The 17987-nt window shown below is 39.2% G+C and overlaps 1 long non-coding RNA gene across 1 annotated transcript in view; it reads left to right on the top strand.

Annotated features, from left to right (window-relative positions):
• The window catches only part of LOC134515950 (uncharacterized), a 35597-nt gene that overhangs the window by 4494 nt on the left and 13116 nt on the right, over positions 1–17987 (top strand). Inside the window, exon 2 of the long non-coding RNA XR_010071182.1 lies at positions 1711–1881. This is a non-coding gene — a long non-coding RNA (uncharacterized LOC134515950). The remainder of the gene's footprint in view (positions 1–1710; positions 1882–17987) is intronic.

Below are 17987 nucleotides of genomic sequence, written 5' to 3' on the forward strand. Positions count from 1 at the left end.
GTGATAAGGGCACTTCTTCTAAGACAAAAGTGGTCACAAACGCCTGTGTTTCTTCAGTTTACTCCAGCCCAAAGAACGAGAGTGAAAGGTTTTTAGTACACATGTATACATGTATTTGTACTGGGGATCCCAAAGTCTCTCATATTTGTCCCTGTTAAAAACTGAAAGAAAATAAATTGTTTCCCATTTGTCTTTGCTTTTTGATGTGATACTTTTGCTATACTAAAATTTGTCAGAATTTTCTCAACTAGGAAAAATTTATAAGCAAACAGTCAAAAACAAGCACACAGAGCTTTAGGTATTTATGAATTATATTCTCTGGGAAAAGGGGAAGAATCTCTTATTTAAATTTTGTTTAAAATCACTTTCCAAGTAGTTTCCTTTGAACACTGCAAAATGAAAATACTGTATATAGGGTGGATTTTATTTTTTTTAAACTACCTCTTTGGATTTGTTCTATTTTTTTTTAAGATCTATGTTTTGCTGGCATTTCTGCAGTTAAAATATATCAATTTCTAGCTTAATATAAAACCTGTTCCTATTATAGTTGTATATAAAAATAATATAAGTGTCAGTATGTATTACATTGCAATAGGGTGGCAATACCACCTGCATTCCCTGAAAATTCAATTCTGGTTCATTTTCTTAATTACACAAAAATGTGATTCCTAATTACACAAGGGATGTTTTATAGTAATCTAAACATTACTAGTCACATCAAGGTGTTTATTTATAGCATAAATTATCCTCATACTCTCCTGCAAGCAAAATACCTCTTTCTGATTTATGCAAGTTTCATTTATAGTGGACACAGGCTATTTGGCAAGATATTGGCAATTACTGTCACTAATGAGCTACTAAATTGTTATTTAGTATTATAAGTACAGTGACAAAGAATGTGAATAACTTACATCATGGAAAGAGTAAAGTAAAAACAGATGCGTGAGTGTCATTTTGAAAATAAAACAGGATAACTGAAAATTCAAATATGACCATCCTGATTTGAAGCAACATTGCCTAAACCATTTGTGTGGCTGCACGATGGTCAGCAGGTTTGGGTTTACTGTACTCTTAAAAATTTGCCTGTATTCTCATGAAATTAATTCTTTTGGAATTGGTGTTAGTTTTGTTGATGAACACCAGGAGAGGAAGTGTTGCTATAGGAGCAAGAGTGAAAAAGAGGGAGGGAAGAAGGCTTTTCCAGAGCAATATGATGTGGTTTGTAATACAAAAATGTTGTATTTTCTGAAGGTAGTCTGGAAAAAAATGGCAGTTCTTGCAGAGCCTTCAGGGTGGCCCCCAACCCACCCAGCTCAGAGCCAACTTTCTTTGCTAAATTTCTGAGTGCTCAAAGACGGGTCTTCTCACCTGCTGTCTCGGTATCAGTTCTTTTAACAAAAAGTCTTGAAATGGAGGCCTTCTCTGATAAGATGTGGGCTCTGATAAGCCATTATGCTCCGATAAGCATAGTGATTTTAATTATTTTTTAAATGAATTCCAAAATATTTAAAGAACCTGAACCCAAACGTACAGGCAGACACAGAGGACAGTAATTGCAATTTGAATAACGTCTCCCCCTGAATACTTTTTTATTATAATGTTCCTGGTGTGTTTGAATTTTGCTGCAGGGCTGAATGACTACACCCTCAATTATCGACCTCGTGAATTTCTGCGTAGGAAAATGAAAGAACTGTTGTTTTCTTCCTCTAGGTGACAGAATGGATGTAAAGAGCGGATAAGCAGGTACAACTTTGACTCCCCCTGCGCCCAGTGTGGGATCCTGAGGAGCTGACTCAGGAGGAAACAGCCTTCTGCATCTGAGGAGTCACATCCCGGTTGTCCCACCAACGTTCACCATTGCTGCATGTTATTTCAACTAAGGTGAGCCTCGATTCTAATCACGGTGGCCAGCAGCAGAGGGCATTACTCCTGAGCAGGAGAGGACAGAGGAGAACTTGTATCATGAGGGACTTACATAAATCTGTCTTTGATCTATGCTAGGAAGGTGCATTTCTGGGAGTTATAATCTTCAGCAAATCATACACATAACTGAATTTGGGAACTGTCCTGCACCAGTGCTGTAACAATACATAAACCAATATTCAAGTTTGAAATAATTCTATGGCGGAGGCATTGCTGTAATAGAACATGTAATATACTAAGTGTGTTACTAGGTGGGAATGTGTGCCTTTGGAAAATCTAGGTAACTTCTGCTTCATGGCTGGTATAGGACTACAGATAATCTGTCTCTTTTTTTTTTTTCATACTAAATTATAATGTACCTTAAATTATAGACTCTTCAGATGGGTTATGAAAAACTTCTGGCATCTCAAAAATGCTATTTAATTTCTAGATACATCTGTAGAGACATTAATATTCTGCCTTTCAGAAGCATACACAATATTTCTGGCATGTTATAATTTATCAATTATTGTTACTAAGCATGAACTATTCCTATTTAAAGGCTGTTTCCAAGCAAAACCATATAAATTGCTAAGTTAGCAGAAACAAAACAAAGGGAAGGGCATTTAATGCTTAAAATAAGTAGGTATATGTTTCTGAATCTGTGGAAGAAGCTAACACAGAGAAATGTGCAGCTCTTAGTTGGAGTCATGTGAGGAACCGATAATCTGAAGTGTTTTGTTTAATGCCTTGTGAACAAGCACTATCCTATTTAGACAAAATATTTGCAGTATTGCAGCCTAAAGGTTTTCCTAAAAGAGTTGCTCCATAAATTGCATGATAGATGCAGACAATCCTTCAAAAAATAAAATAAATATGAGAACAAAAAAGCTGTCTAACATCCCAAAAGGCATGTCTTCACTATAGTGGTTCTCTCAGGTTATACTTGTGTTAGTTCTCTCTGTGTTAATCAGCCCTGCGTGGAGCAGCCAGACCACAAAACTCTTGCGGTCAATGCTGTCTCAGTAGTCTCTGATGTACAGAGCTACATGCCAAATCCACAAAAGTCTTGGTGAATCTAATCCTTATTTAAGTTCCCAGCTAGTTCCCATAGGAATGATTCTCTACTCAAATGCTTTTTTGAAGTTAAGTGCTGTGCCAGTTCACTTCAGACGTCTGAGCACTTTCTGAACTGGGTATCTGGAGCCCAGTGCAGGGAGTCAGGCACATTTAGCTGCTAGGTTTCACGTGCTGAACAGGGCACTGGCTAAATTATTAGCCAATTAGCAGGGCTGGGAAAAGCCTTTTGAGGGCTTAAGTGCCCTTGGCTGCACTGACCATGCCTCCGACCAGAATCCATAGCTCAGGATCCTCCCCTGAAAGCAGTGCCTTACTTCAGTTTAAAGCACAGCATCCAAAACACGTGTCAGTCAATTATTTTTTTTTAACTAGACAGGCATTTTATAAGTGTTTCTTAACAGAAATTCTAGAACAGCGAATTGAAGAATCAAAATGTTACATTATAATATGAAACTGAGTCATTTGGAGGGGGGGTTCTTTTCCTCAAAGCTACTTATTTATCAAAACAATTTCTCGAGATCTCTCAATCTTAGTCCACGTAGACACCCTCTCTGAGGTTAACAGCCTGCTTTGAGGCTCACTTTGCCATTTGGAGTTGGAGCTTTCAGGAAGGCAGGAGAATTAGATCCTAACCCTTGTGACAATCCAAATAAGTTAGTTCTACTAATAAGAAATAACATACAAAAGAGAGGGCTGAAAGAGGAAAGAATGCAACTGAGTAATGATGTGCATTCCATCAAGATTATTCCTCAGTAACCATAACATATGTATGATATTTCTCTTTTGATAATACTGTTTTATAGTTTCATTATACTGTAATACAGCTGGTCTCTTTAATGGTCAGAGTTTTTGTGGCAAAGGTAGAAATCATTCAGTGGAAAGTAATTTCTGTATAAATAGAAAAAAAAAAGATATTTAGCTACCACGAGGAGAGAATGTATTCTAAACACTTGAAATTTAAGAGCCTCTGCACAACATACTGTATTTAGCTGAAAGGAAGGAAAGGGCTTTCTCCAAGTAGTTTAAATTCAGAGTCATACCAAATTCAAGGTTGTCTTTAGTTTTGCCACATCACTTTCAGGTTACTAGGGTATATAAAGAGCCTTTTCATTTGTTACGACACACTTGTGCAATATTAAACTCCCACATCATCCCACAATATATTGCTCACTCCTTTACATGAAAAAATCAATGCGCTTTCTGTAGGGAATCTTAATATGTGACATACTATGTACTGAAAGGATGAATGCACTGGGAGTTATCAAAACGTTGACTAGTTGATGAAAAGATAGTGTTTTGAAATTTACTATCAATAATTGGTCGTTTGTCATTTCAGTCCCGAGTTTTTTTGATAGCTTATTGTCCTCAGACCAGCAATATTTCCCATCTGTTATTTCTTACCTTTCCCCAGTGCACCTGTTATTCAGAAGCAGCAGCTTCCTCTGAATGGTATGCCATTGCTTTTGCTGGCACCATGTGGGACATAGAGGTGTTCTATATGCATAAGAATAGAGATTCCCCATATTTAACCTCCACTGCTCGCTCTGAATTCTTCTGTCCTCTGCCTCGTGACTATCTGGCCTAAGTCACTGAAATTCATTGTAGGAAACCATGCAATGGCATGTAGCAGGACATATTTACAGGGCATTTCCAGTCCTCTCCATTTCCCTGTTTATTTATCTGTATGTACTTCCTGTACCCCGAAAACAGCTGAAGATAAGATGTTTATGGACAGTATTTCTGGTATATCAGGCCACTGAACTCTACTTGTTTGTCAGCAGTTCAGATGAATTGTCTGTATCAAGGTCCAAAATGGAGTTGGCTTGCAGATGCAAACAATTGCCCACAGAAGCAGAGACTGCTGAGAGTGACTTTGCAGCTGCTCAGACCCATGGCCACGCCCATCCACAGGGAAGCCAGAAGGTCCCTGCCTCCCAGAGACACAGGGCGTATGAAGTGACTTCTAGCAGTGTGAAAATGCCCCTGTCTCCTAATATCAGCATGTCCAGCTACCCCAGATCTATGACTTGCAGTTCTTGTTACTATTCAAGGGGATTTGCAGTCTGCTTGAGGTTGTTCCAAGTAGAGAAAGACCAAAGAGTGACTTCTGGGCTGTGTCCTAGCAGGCAGCGTAAAGCAGCAGCAGCCCTTCAAATTCCCACCACAATAATGTGCAAACTGGAGAAACGGACAATGAGCCAAAAACTTTTGTCAGTATGCTTGGATCAAAGTTCCTGTGCATTAAAATAAAAGATGAAAGGTGCTCAACAGATTATGGTGTTCTCTGCAGAGTTGAAAACGTGGCAGAAAAAAAGCACTTTTTGGTAAAAAAGCGTTATTGAAGAGATGAGACTCAAACCACCCATTGCTGCTCACTTTGCCTATTTTTGTGTGTCTCCAGAAGCTACTTGGACAGTACTTTGTCAAATATAACCAAACAGTAGCATCCAGAAATAGCTGAAATATAAATAAAAATCATATATACTGAATTCTAATCATTAGAAGTAAGGATGTTTTTTCACTGGAACAAAGTTGAGACTATACCACTATGAAAGAGATAAGGAGACTGTAGAGGACATTGCAATTAAGAATTCAAGTACTGATAAGTGGACATCAGGTTTCATGTGTGTATTTAATAAACAAATCAAGCTTAAACTCGAGAAAATACATTGCATTAAAAAGATTTCAGTTTGTGAGAATGCAACTACACATAGTAATGCTAGCCCATAAATCCTGCGTAATGAAGATACTAAGTAGTGAACTTGCAAGACATGGATAAGTAGTCACTGTAGGTATATTCCAGAAGATCAGTGGACTTGATGTCACCTGAGAAAGGCTCATAAAATCTCTCCAAAATCTCAGATATGGAAAACTCTGACATTTCTTGTCACTTCCCAGATATGTAAATTACTGGCAACATCTTCTCATTTGCTTTTTTTTACCACAGGATTCCTTCTGAAGTGACTCCCACTGAATTCACCAAAGAGCATCGAGTTTAAAATGAATCTTGTGTGGCTTAGGGAAGGGACAGAATTGTGTTCCTGCTGATATTATACTTTCTTGCAAACCTTTCCATGTATTTATACCAGTGGAACCAGATTTACATTACATGTGGCCGATACATAAAATTGCATGCTCTACTTGTTTCATTCCTGTGTGACTGTATGAAATCAATTTTAATCTACTCTTATACACATATCAATAGAAGCTTAGACCTAAGAATCTGATAAACACAGTTGTCTTCTGGCACCCCAGAGGAGCAAGAGATCCATTTAATCTTTGGCAAGGAGGAATGGCTAAGTCTTTGCACTGAATGTATTTGAAAAAAATTATTTGAAATTTTGATGATGGTGCAAGTTCACAACATGCTAAATCACAAGGTCTCAGGGGCCATTCATTGCCATTCACCCCAATTAGCAATAGCTGTATTCATCAACTTTTAATAAATCCTGTATGTTCTACTTTGGCTGAAATAGGAGTTTAAAATGATGTGTTTTGCTAATTTGTTCATTTCTCAGAAGCAGAGTGAATATATGAAAGTGGTGGCCTTCTCAAGGCTGCCTAGGGACTGTAAATGACCACTGTGTGATTGCTGAGGGACAGGTAGTGTAACTTGAGAGTTTAAAAGTACTAGAAATACTAATATAATTCATCTGATAATTTAAGAATAACTCCATTCTTATAGCAGTAGTCTCCACCTATCCATTTTTCCTTCCAAAGCAAAATTTAGAGTTCATGGTCATGTTGACCCATACTACCCCACGTGAAGACAAGCACTGCTACCATAAGGAAGCAACTTCACTCTTCATAAACATTGATCAGGAGTAGAAAGCTTCCTGTGCCATGCAAATAGTAATTCTGGAGGTAATGCTGGGTATTCATGTCTAAAAGTGTTTGTTAGGATCTGAGCTTTTACCAAGTACTCCATTATTTACTTTCTCTACTTCCCACCTCTTCTCCAAATAAGGAGATTGGCCCTTCGAATTTAGATGGGTCTTTCATCTGTGATTGCACCTTCTTTTTATATTTTTAACGTTATCTGTGTTTAAAAAGATCAAAAATTGAGTTGTAAGGGTTTTGTGACGTCGTTTAGTCAATCCTTCTGCCCCAGGGCATGAGCGTGTGTGCCTAAACCACACTTAGTGGATACTTTGTTGAAGTGCTCTTCAAGACCTCCTGTGTGCTGGAGAACTTCACAGGGATGTGGCCTAATATGGCATGCAAGAGAGGTGCACAGCAAAGGTAGGATCCTGTGGCAAATGCAGGCAAACTGAGAGAATGAGAAAACACGTAGCAGAGAGACAGGTCTTAGGGGTGGGCAAAAAGAACTTTTAGAAGACCAGAGGAAAGTGAGCACTATATGCTTTAACTCAGAACCAGAAGTGATGTTCCTCCATGCAAGGATAAGTGGGCAAGGAAGGTGTGTTTAAAATATCCATTCTGTCTGACTTAGTGATCCTGAGTTAATTTGAAAATGTGGGTATTTTTATGCCTTGGGCATTTTTATGAGCTGTTCAGAATCTCTTGGTACTATTTATGATTCATTGACTGCCCTTCGGCCTCTAGCTGAGCAGCAGATTTTCTTCCTGTCTTGTGTGTGGGCTACTCTTCATCCCCTTTTTTTTTTCCTTTGCACAACTCTGCCGGCACATGGCTGATTGTGACTGGCTGTCTTCTCCAGTAGCTGTGCCATGACTGGTTATCCCCATGTCATTTTCAAGCATCTAACTACTCCGATTTTACACTCATTGTTGGTGTGTTGCAGTTTGGGCCACTTCTCCAGTTTTTCAAGATTATTTTGCAATCTGCTCTTCCCTTCCAAAACATTTCATTCCTTCTGTTTAGTACTGTCTGATTTTTTGTCAGCAGAGCTTTCATTTGATAGCTGCATTACAAGTGAAAGTGCTTGAATAACACTGGTTGACCTACCCACAGTCCTTCCTTTCAATTACACGAGTTCCTCTGTGAACAGCACTCCTGAGTCCACCTTTCCAACAGGTTGTGCCCCCTCATAATAGCAGATTCCTCGCTTGCTTATATTAATTTCACATGACAGCATGTCAAAAGTCTTACGGAAGTCAAGATGACATGACAGCTACTGCTTCTCCTCTATCATTTTGACTTGTTATCCAGTCATGAAAGAAAGAATAATTTGTCATAATTTGCCCGTAACAAAATGTGGGGGCTGCTTCTTCCTCCAATTTCCGTTTTCCCTTAGAGTTTCTTCTGGTAGATTTTTCAAGCATGGCAGGCTACCTGTCTGGACTGTAGTGCCCTCACTCTTTCTGCCCCCATCTTGAGGACAGTTACTCTGCGCCTGTTTTCTACCACCTTGGATCCTAGCACATCAGTCAAAGTTTCTGGAAGGGAAGAAGGTAGGAAGCCCATACACAGTCAAACCAAGGGTCTGGTAGCCCAGAATGCAGCTTGCCTGCTGTCCTCTGGCCAGAAGCACATGGGGAGCGTGAGAACAGAGCGAGGGCACATGGACCCTTCCCCAGTGATACGCTTGTTTCCTCCAAAGATCTCTCAGACAGCTTGTCTCTTTCAGGCAGCAAAAAGCTCTGCAAGCTGTCACAATCACTCACATCAGATCTTAAACAGGGGTCCCATTTTGTTCACAGTTGGTCCTATTTTTTCACTATTTGTTCTCTACGCTTTTCCTGCTAATGAGAATTTACTTTTTATTTTTGGTGACATGATCTGTTCTCTGTCATAAACAAAGTTAAACTTTTAAATGTTATCACTGAAGCTCCAAGTGATTTTCAGCCGTGGTGTCTTGATAAGTGAATGTACATTATTTTTAAAATATACATGTACCTAAAAATTATGGTAATGCCTCCTTTTGCATCTGGTGGTAAATGCACTATGTCCCTTGTACAATTCTTCCAGAGGCGTGGAAAGAACTATTTCGTTGTATCACTGCTCAGTTTGGCCCTGAGTGTACATTTGGTTCATGAATGCTTACCTAGATATCTCTCTGCTGCACTTTCAGAAGCAATTAAACCTTTCTATGTAAATATCCAAGGTGATGTTTCTGCTAACCCCGCCCCTCTCCTTACTTCTCCAAGAATTGAAAACTATCGTTTCGTGATTGCTATGCCCAAGATGGCCTCCAACCATCACATCACCCACAAGTCCTTCCATGTTTGCAAACAACAGGTCCAGCAGTGTGCATTCCCTAGTTGAATCACTCACCAGTTGTGTCAGTAAGTTATCTTCCACACACTCCAGGAACCTCATAGACTGTTTCCTCTCCAAGTATTTCCAGCAGATTGAAGTCCCCCAGTAAATTGAAGTCCCCCATGAGACAAGGGCTAGCGATCATGCGATTTCTCCCAGCTGCTTACAGAATATTTCATCCGTCTCTTCATCCTGGTTGGGTGGTCTGTAACAGACTCCCACGGTGATATCTGACTAGTTGGCCTTTCCCTTGATTCTTACCCATAAACACTCAACCCTTTCATCACTGTCAAGCTCTAGACAGTCAAAACACTCCCTATCATACAGGGCTACCCCACCACCTCTCCTTCCTTGCCTATCCCTTCTGAAGAGTTTATAGCCATCCATTGCAGCACTCCAGTTGTGTGAGTCATCCCACCACGTGCTGCACAGTGTCTTCCAGCTCCTCCTGTTTGTTGCCCATGCTGCATGCATTGGGGTAGATGCGCTTCGGTTGGGCTATTGGTCCTTCCACCTTTGTGGGGGGAGAAGCCCTGACTCTTGTGTGACTGTTCTCAGGCGCTTTCTTGGTTTCTAACATATCAATCACCATTTTGTCTTTACTGCCACGTGGATCTCCATCCCCTACCTCTGCTGGGTTGGCAGACCGAAGGACCTTGCTAGCACACCATTGGCATGCCACCCCCAAGCTAATCTTTTTTGTTTATATACTTATTTGAGTGTGTACTGGATGCTGTTAAGTGATAAACATGGTAACTTCAATAGATGATTTTTTAATTAAGCTTTTGAAAAATTTCAGTACACTTTTATTCTTCCAGCAGTTAAGCTCTCTTATGTGGCTTATAGCTTTATAATGACTCTTAACTTACTTTTCAAAGTATGATTTAGGTGTTTACAGCGGAAAGTATACCACAAAATATTTGAAAAGAACTGAAAAATAACCTAATTTACTTTGCTGCAATCTTCTGTAATTCACATGTTTCCCCAGCAAATTGCTAATCATTAGAGATTTGAACCACATGTCAGGTAAGGAAACATCAGCTGGTATAAATTGGTACAGCCTGCTGTTTTGCTACTACATGATCATTGTCTACCAGTATAGAGGATTTTGAAATTTTCACTTCTAGGGAAACGTCATTTCTACCCAAAACAACATATCATACAACTTCCTTCTCTGTTGTTATAATGGCTCATGGTGTTATAACAAATAAACAGTAGGATGCTAGTTAGCATATATGGAATAGATACTTATAAGAAAGGGTCAGTTTTCTAAGATAATTTTTCACTTAGAAAAAGTTCACTTTTGTATTAACTGTCACGTAGAAAGACGAAGGTACTTTTAAAGTATGAATGTCAAGATTAGAGATGATGATCCTCTGGGTGAAACCATTAACATGGACTTCTTGAGAAGGATTTATGGAAGATCTTCACATCTAGGAATCACAAGGATACGAGAAAGCGCTGACTTTAAAGAAAAGACAATTCCATGTGGTAGATTAGCAAGGGGAGTTAGCAGATATGCAGATGATATCTTTGAAGCTTTAAAAAGATTTGTGTTCCAAAAGCCACAATGAACTTAATTGGTTTCCTAGAACCTTTGACTCTGGTCAGTGTGGGACAGTATGAAATGATAGACCATTCTAGTAAAATATACGAGCGTTATTGCAAAAAGGAAGGGAGGGCAAAAGGATATGTTGAAAGGAAATGGAAACAGATTATTTCCAAGTTGAAAAAAGGGTAAACGGTGAGAGGAGCTTGGTGATTTAATGTTTCAAGATAGTTCACTAAATTTTGTAAGTTTTTAGACAAGCTCCAGTTAATTAAAAGTATCTTAACTTCTCTTAGCCAGACAGCACAGTGAACAGATAAAATAGATTTTCAGGTGGGGGGTTGGTTAGGGTTTTTAGAAATTTAGCAGCTTATTTTTCCCATCCTTTTTTTTTTTATTTCCTCACCCGCCTCAAGGAGATGCAGAAACTCCAGTTCCTTAACCTTTTGAGCTAAAAATGAGTTTACAATTGCTACAGAAGAACTGCATCATAAATCAAATTCTTTTGTGATTTGTGAACAAATCTTGACTTTGTTAAGATTACTTTCTTTTATGTATTCGGAGCTAGCACTGCAAATTCAAGTGTTAGCTTTGTTTCATGTGGAACTGAAGAGTACTATATAAAACCTAGACATTACTATTTATTTACTGTATGCTATTCATAGTGACTAGTACATGAAACTATGTGATAATGTAGTTACCTCTTTCTTTCCATGAGCTGACCTTTATAAGCTTCCTCTCCTTGACTAAATACATCTTACAATTCTGTTTTCCCTTGCACATCTTTAAATGAAACCATTGTCAAATGAGGCATATTAATGAATACTAAACCAAAAAGCTGCATATTTGAAGAATTCACTTATTTGCTCAGTTTACATCCATACACCGTGCATTTTTCTGCAGTTAATAGAGATCTATTCTACAGAATTTAAGCTTTTATTTTGTCAAGGCTTCATTGCCTAAAGGGTCTGAGAAGAACTTTCCATAAATTAACTAGATGTAACTGATGGGATATTCACAGAATCACAGAATCACACAGAATTGTTCATGTTGGAAAGGACCTTAAAGATCACCTAGTTCCAACCCCCTGCCCTGGGCAGGGACACCTCCCACTAGACCAGGCTGCTCAAAGCCCCATCCAGCCTGGCTTTGAACACTTGCAGGGACGGGGCATGCACAACTTCTCTGGGCAACCTGTGCCAGTGTCTCACCACCCTCACAGTGAAAAATTTCTTCTTGATATCTAATCTAAATCTCCCTCTTTCAGTTTGAGGCCATCACCCTGTGTCCTATCGCTCCACTCCCTGATAAAGAGTCTCTCCCCGTCCTTCCTGTAGCCCCCTTTAGGTACTGGAAGGGGCTATAAGGTCTCCCCGGAGCCTTCTCTTCTCCAGGCTGAACAACCCCAACTCTCGCAGCCTGTCGAGGAAGCAAAGTGTTTTGAACAATAAGGAAAAGAGTAGTGTGAACTATACTTTTTATCACTGATTTTTCAAGCTAGTCAACAGTATGAAGAAAATGTAAATTGTACTATAGTACTGGTGGCTCCAGCAGACAGAACTAGCTATTGTGTCTATCGGTTGACACGTACTAGGGAAACATTTCTCGATGGGGAACACAGACATAGTCCCTTCTCCGTCTCCCCTTGTCCCTTCCCACCATGCTTAAAAACTGGGGACTCTACACACACACAAGGGGTGGACACAGAAGTTTCAAAACGCAGTTGCCACCTATTCACCCTTTGGAAGTGCTCAATTTCTTGACATATTGTTGTTTTCATTACCAAGGTGAACATTGCCAACAGTACTGGGACATACTGTGATTTGAAAAGCAGGACCACTCTGTGCCTGTGAATGTGTGATATAATGCTTATAACCCCATGTAGCCATACATTTGCTGAAAAGTGTCTTGTCTGCCAGAAAGCTAGCTAAAAACAGTGTCTGCATGTGTTTTCTGGACTGTACAAAAGTTAATCTCTTACAGACAACTAAAGCAATCTACAGCAGAACAGAAACAGGATTGATTACTTCAAATAAACCCATATCTTGTTTCTATCAATATCATGATTAAGCTGGTTCTTTACTCAGAGGTAAGGATGAAAAGCATTTGTTTTATAGTCTATTGAAACAAGTAGTGTTTTTTTCCCCACTGGTTTTGAGGAGCATCAAGACTCGATCACAAAACACAGTTGTTTGAATTATGAGTTCTGCTTTTGCTGCCAGTTTTAGGAAGATTCCTTTAGGCCATACTTCACAGTAGCGTGAATGTGCGTTTTTTTAACATTTCCATCAACAACCAAAAAGTGTGTTACATAAGTTTGAGCATGTTGTAACAACTTTGATGTTAACCCACATAAGAGCTTCTCTACACCGAGAGATTCAGAAAACTAAGCAAAGCAATTAGAGTAATTTGCATAAGTGAAGACTTTTAACACCTGTGTTCTTTTGCCTTCATTTGGTAAGATCAGATCACAATAGCAGCCTAAAAGTAAAGGTATACCTTTCCCTTTCAAGGGAGTACAGGTAAGAAATGTATGTGCCAGCCAAAGATTTTCATCTTTTGACAGGATGTCATTTTGGGAACTGCTGAAATAATCTAATTCTTATCTTGCAAGATGCAGTCTCCTTCAGGGTTCAATATGATCAGTTTTGTTGATGTATTAAGAGTTTCATTCTGTCCACACAACTGAGTATGGCTTTAAGCTTACTGGCTCCACCAAATACTGTGAAGCAAGGATTATGCAGAGAGATCTTTATTTAAAGGATGACGATGTTTTCAATCTTGCTAAAAGAGTAGCTGCTGAAAAATTTTCTTTGGGTCACAATGGTTACTGTGAAGAAAAGAATCTTGAATACGCAGCAATTACAATTTTTGAGTCAAGCGGCATGACATAAACATTGGATTTATTTAAACCATATTTTCCTACAAATTGCCCTTGTCTTTGTTTCTCTTGCTGTCTCCTCCAGATGTTTTTGATTTTCTTGTTTTCCACTAAATATATTTGAGTCAAAGATCTGTTTTGATAATTTGTTCAATATGCTTCAGTTTGTTTGGATGGACCAATTAAGGTTGAGATATATGTTTATCTAGAAATGCTTATTTGTAGAGGCAGAGGAAATTGTGTAATTTTTCATGTGTATGTTCAATAGCCTGTTGTTTATGATACTGTTTTATATTCTAGTTTAGAAGTCTGAATATTCAGATCTGACCATTCAAAAATCTTTTTGTTGATGGAAGTTTAACCTTTCTCACCTGTAAAAATGCTTATAAAATGAAGTTTTTGCAAGGTCTTCTAAGAAAATAATTCTGGTACAATGCTGGAAAGTACTTATTATTCTTTTCTTCCTTCCTTTTTGTAAGCACTCCTTTACTCGTGCATCATATTTTCTTATCTAATGTTTGTTCGTTAAGTAAAATCTTTCTTTGAATTTCTGGTCTTAAGTTTTTATTCAGCACTTGACCTTTTTCCTTTCAGTTTTCTTATAAAATCCTGCAATTTTGTTCTGATGCACGCTTTATATTCCTTTCAGGCCTATATGTTTGTCCATTTGTAGCCTCTGGGAACACAACATTAACTTATTTGAATATGCTAAGCACTTTGAGATTATATCTGTCTGTCTTTTCTGAAAGACAGGTCTTTTTACTTGGTCCTTCACGTCAACAAGTTTAACAGAAGATAAACCCATCTTGCTAAGAGCGTGCTGTAAAATGCATATAAAAATAACAATGTTGCAGAAACCAACCGGAGGCAAAGATCTGTCACAAGTCTGTTTAATTACTGTCTTATTAACCAATTATCTTTGCATTATGGAAAAACCTATAAAATCAAAACGTGGCTTTCTAGAGCCTCTGTTCCTGACTGAAAGTAGTAATATCAGTTATGAACAATTAGGCTCAGAACAAGTGGGACTTATTGTTACATGCCTAAGCCCAAACTTACAAATGTGGTTTTCATGCTCAAAGATGGCAATGCATTCCTCAGCAGCAGAATGAAACACAAACCATGCCCAGTGAGAAGGGCCTGGTATATCTAATGCTTGTTCAACTGTAATATCTTCTAGTAAGACTGTCTCAAGCCAGCAAGAATGCTAGGTTCCTTAAGGTCACTGTGGACACATCCAAGCTCTTCTGGAACAAGACATCTTAAACCACCATCAGGTAATTCGTTCATTTTATCACCTTTTACATTGCTCGTTATGGTCTCCTCCTCACTAAGAACTCTCATCCTTCTTGCCCTTTCCTTGAACCTTCACTTCAAGCACTGAAATGGTGACAAACAGCCGCGCAAAGGACAGTCTCCAAGATCTGAGCCAGCACTGTTCCATCTGCTATTTAGCATAAGTTCCTGTAAAGTAGCCAGCCCAAATACTCCTATTAAAAGTGGAAATAATTTCATTTATGCATAAAACTACATTAGCCTAATTTAGCAGAACCCTTCTTGTTCAACTGTGTGGAGTATTTGTTTAGTGGTGAATCCCAAAGGTGGCTTGTTTTTAGCTGCAGGGCGTGGGCTGCATGCAATCATTGGCCTTCCCCCAACTTTGATCATTGCGTTATCAAACAATGTTAGTTTGGTGAGCTTTATGCAGAATCTTAGAATGGCAGAATTTCTCAAAGCATACATTTTATAGCTAATCTACAATAATTATCACTTAATTTGGTAGAAGAGGAGGGTGAGAGGGCAAAAGGTTTAATTACTGCTACATGGCTGGAGCATTGTATCATCATCAGATAAAGTGCTGTATAATTTGTTTGTAGACTTTTACCTTGTAAGATCTCTAATGGTGTGATATCCCTAACTATTTTTCCATGTATGTTTGCAAATTTCATTGTTAATAACAATCCTAATATGGTATTCATTAGCCTGTTAATTACACTGTCATTTAGAAACCCTTGCTTCCAATTAGCTTTAATGACAACATTGGAGTCATTTTTCTGTGCTGCCATTTTTGTGCAACACTCCCATTTAAACTGCCTGCTGTTCTGTCTTAATTAAATTTAATAACAGTGGTGGTAGTTTATAGGGGACTTTTTAACCTCATTTAATGTCAGACTATTTATACTAGTTTGAAGTAGGCACTGAAAACGTTTGCATTAATCCAATTACTTTGAAAAGGAGCTTGTTTCACTTGTTTCAGATTATTTTAATTAAGGCAAAATCCCCATGAAAGGTCAAACTCCCTACCTGTGCAAATATGTAGAAGCATTAGGGTTTTTTCTAAGTACGCTGAAGACACAGTGAAAAACCAACACTACATAGAAGGATAATAGCAGGAGAAAGGGGTGGCAAAGCTGTCAGTGTCATTAGTGACTCCATGCTGCCATTCGGACATAACTTCAGGTAGGGAGTGATTGCAGTATTTTTTAACATGGGAAGGCTCCACAGGACCTGAATAATATACTTAGCATTATGCAGCACCCTTGAAGTTGCACAGTGAGACTAGAATCATGGCTCTCATTAAAAATAATTGTCTTTTTAGCCCACACAAATTTAAAGCCCTTCAAAGAATCTCTCCATGAGATTATAGAAAATCATAGAGAAGTAAGATTGAGTGAGATGCTGTAGGTCACCTAGTCCATCCTCCTCAAGGAGGCTGTCTAAATCAATACTATTTCTGAAGAAAAGTTTGTTATACCTTACAGTCCTACTTTAATAAGGATTCCACAGCTTCTTTAGTGGGCTCTGAATGATAAGGTCAAATTGCTGTGATGAATATTGCTCCAATACCAACCGTCTTTCTGTGAATTTGGAGGCAATTGCAGACACCTTCATCCTAGACTACTTATTTGACTCAAGAGAGGCAGTAAACTTGACTATGCTCTGGAAAATCCTATGGCTCTCTTAGGGTGTTGCCTAGAGTTCAGATATGGTTTAGTATGTAGAGGCTGATGAAGGAGGAATTGGAGGTATTCCAGTGACCTGACAGAGAAGGTAGCTGCCATGCTGAATTTGGGAGATGCAGCAAAGTAAAGGAAGGGGAAGAAGGGATGCAGTTTCACAGTTGGAGGTGAGAGGGAAAAGCCAGCTGTAAGTACAAGACAAGCTGCAGGCAGCAATAGTGGGCTGTGCTGGGGAGAATCTGTGATCACAAAGCAGAAGTGGAAGCTGAAGGAGCAAAATTCTTGACAACCTCGTAGGGTCACTGGCCCACAGCTGGCAGGTAAAGTAAGATAACTCCAAAGTGGTAAAGAGACTGAGGCAGGAAAACGTCTCTAGAGGCTTCCTTCTCTGCAGCAGATGCAAATCCAGAGATTTCAAGGGAGGGAAGAGGAAGACAGGGTTTTCCATCCCAGAGCTCTGCTTTGATCTTGCTCACCTCTCTTTGTTACACACCACAAAGGTGTAATACACAGCTTTCTACTCGGCTTGCTGACTTCTATAAATCTTGCTGCTAGGCTCCGACGTCACCCTTACCTCTGGTGAACAGTTTCATAGAATCATTTAGGTTGGAAAAGACCTTTAAGATCGAGTCTAATCATCAACTTCGCACTGCCAAGTCCACCATTAAACCATGTCCCTAAGCAACACATCTACACATCTTTTAAATATCTCCAGGGATGGTGACTCAAACACTCCTTTGGGCAGCCTGTTCCAATGCTTGACAACTGTTTTGGTGAATAAATTTTCCATAATACCCAATCTAAACCTCCCCTGGTGCAACTTGAAGCCATTTTCTCTTGTCGCTTGTTCTTGTCGCTCCTATCGCTTGTTACTTGGGAGAAGAGACCGACCCCCACCTCACTATAACCACATTTCAGGTAATTGTAGAGAGCAATAACGTCTTCCCTCAGCCTCCTTTTCTCCAGGCTAAACAACGTCAGTTCCCTCAGCTGCCCCTCATATAGGACTTGTTCTCTAGACCCTTCAACAGCTTCATTGCCCTTCTTTGGACAGGCTCTAGCACCTCACTGTCTTTCTTGTAGTGAGGGGCCCAAAACTGAACACAGTATTTGAGCTGTGGCCTCACCAGTGCCAACTACAGGGGGACAATCTCTTCCCTAGTCCTGCTGGCCACACTATTTCTGATACAAACCAGGATGCTATTTTTGAGGATATTGAGGTCCTGACTGGGTCTCCTTCGTACCAGATACAAATAACACATTGGTAGTATATGCTCTAATATTTCTAGAAGGTAATTTAAAGTAACTTCATTAGGTTACATACAAAAATAAGTACTTGTTCCCTTTGACCTAAGTGCTTAATATTTACGACCTTCTGTGATTGCTTCTAGGATGACAGCTGATGGCACAAAGGTAGACTTTACCTGGACGT

The sequence above is a fragment of the Chroicocephalus ridibundus genome, chromosome 5 (assembly GCF_963924245.1).
Source record: "Chroicocephalus ridibundus chromosome 5, bChrRid1.1, whole genome shotgun sequence".
Classification (NCBI taxonomy): domain Eukaryota; kingdom Metazoa; phylum Chordata; class Aves; order Charadriiformes; family Laridae; genus Chroicocephalus; species Chroicocephalus ridibundus.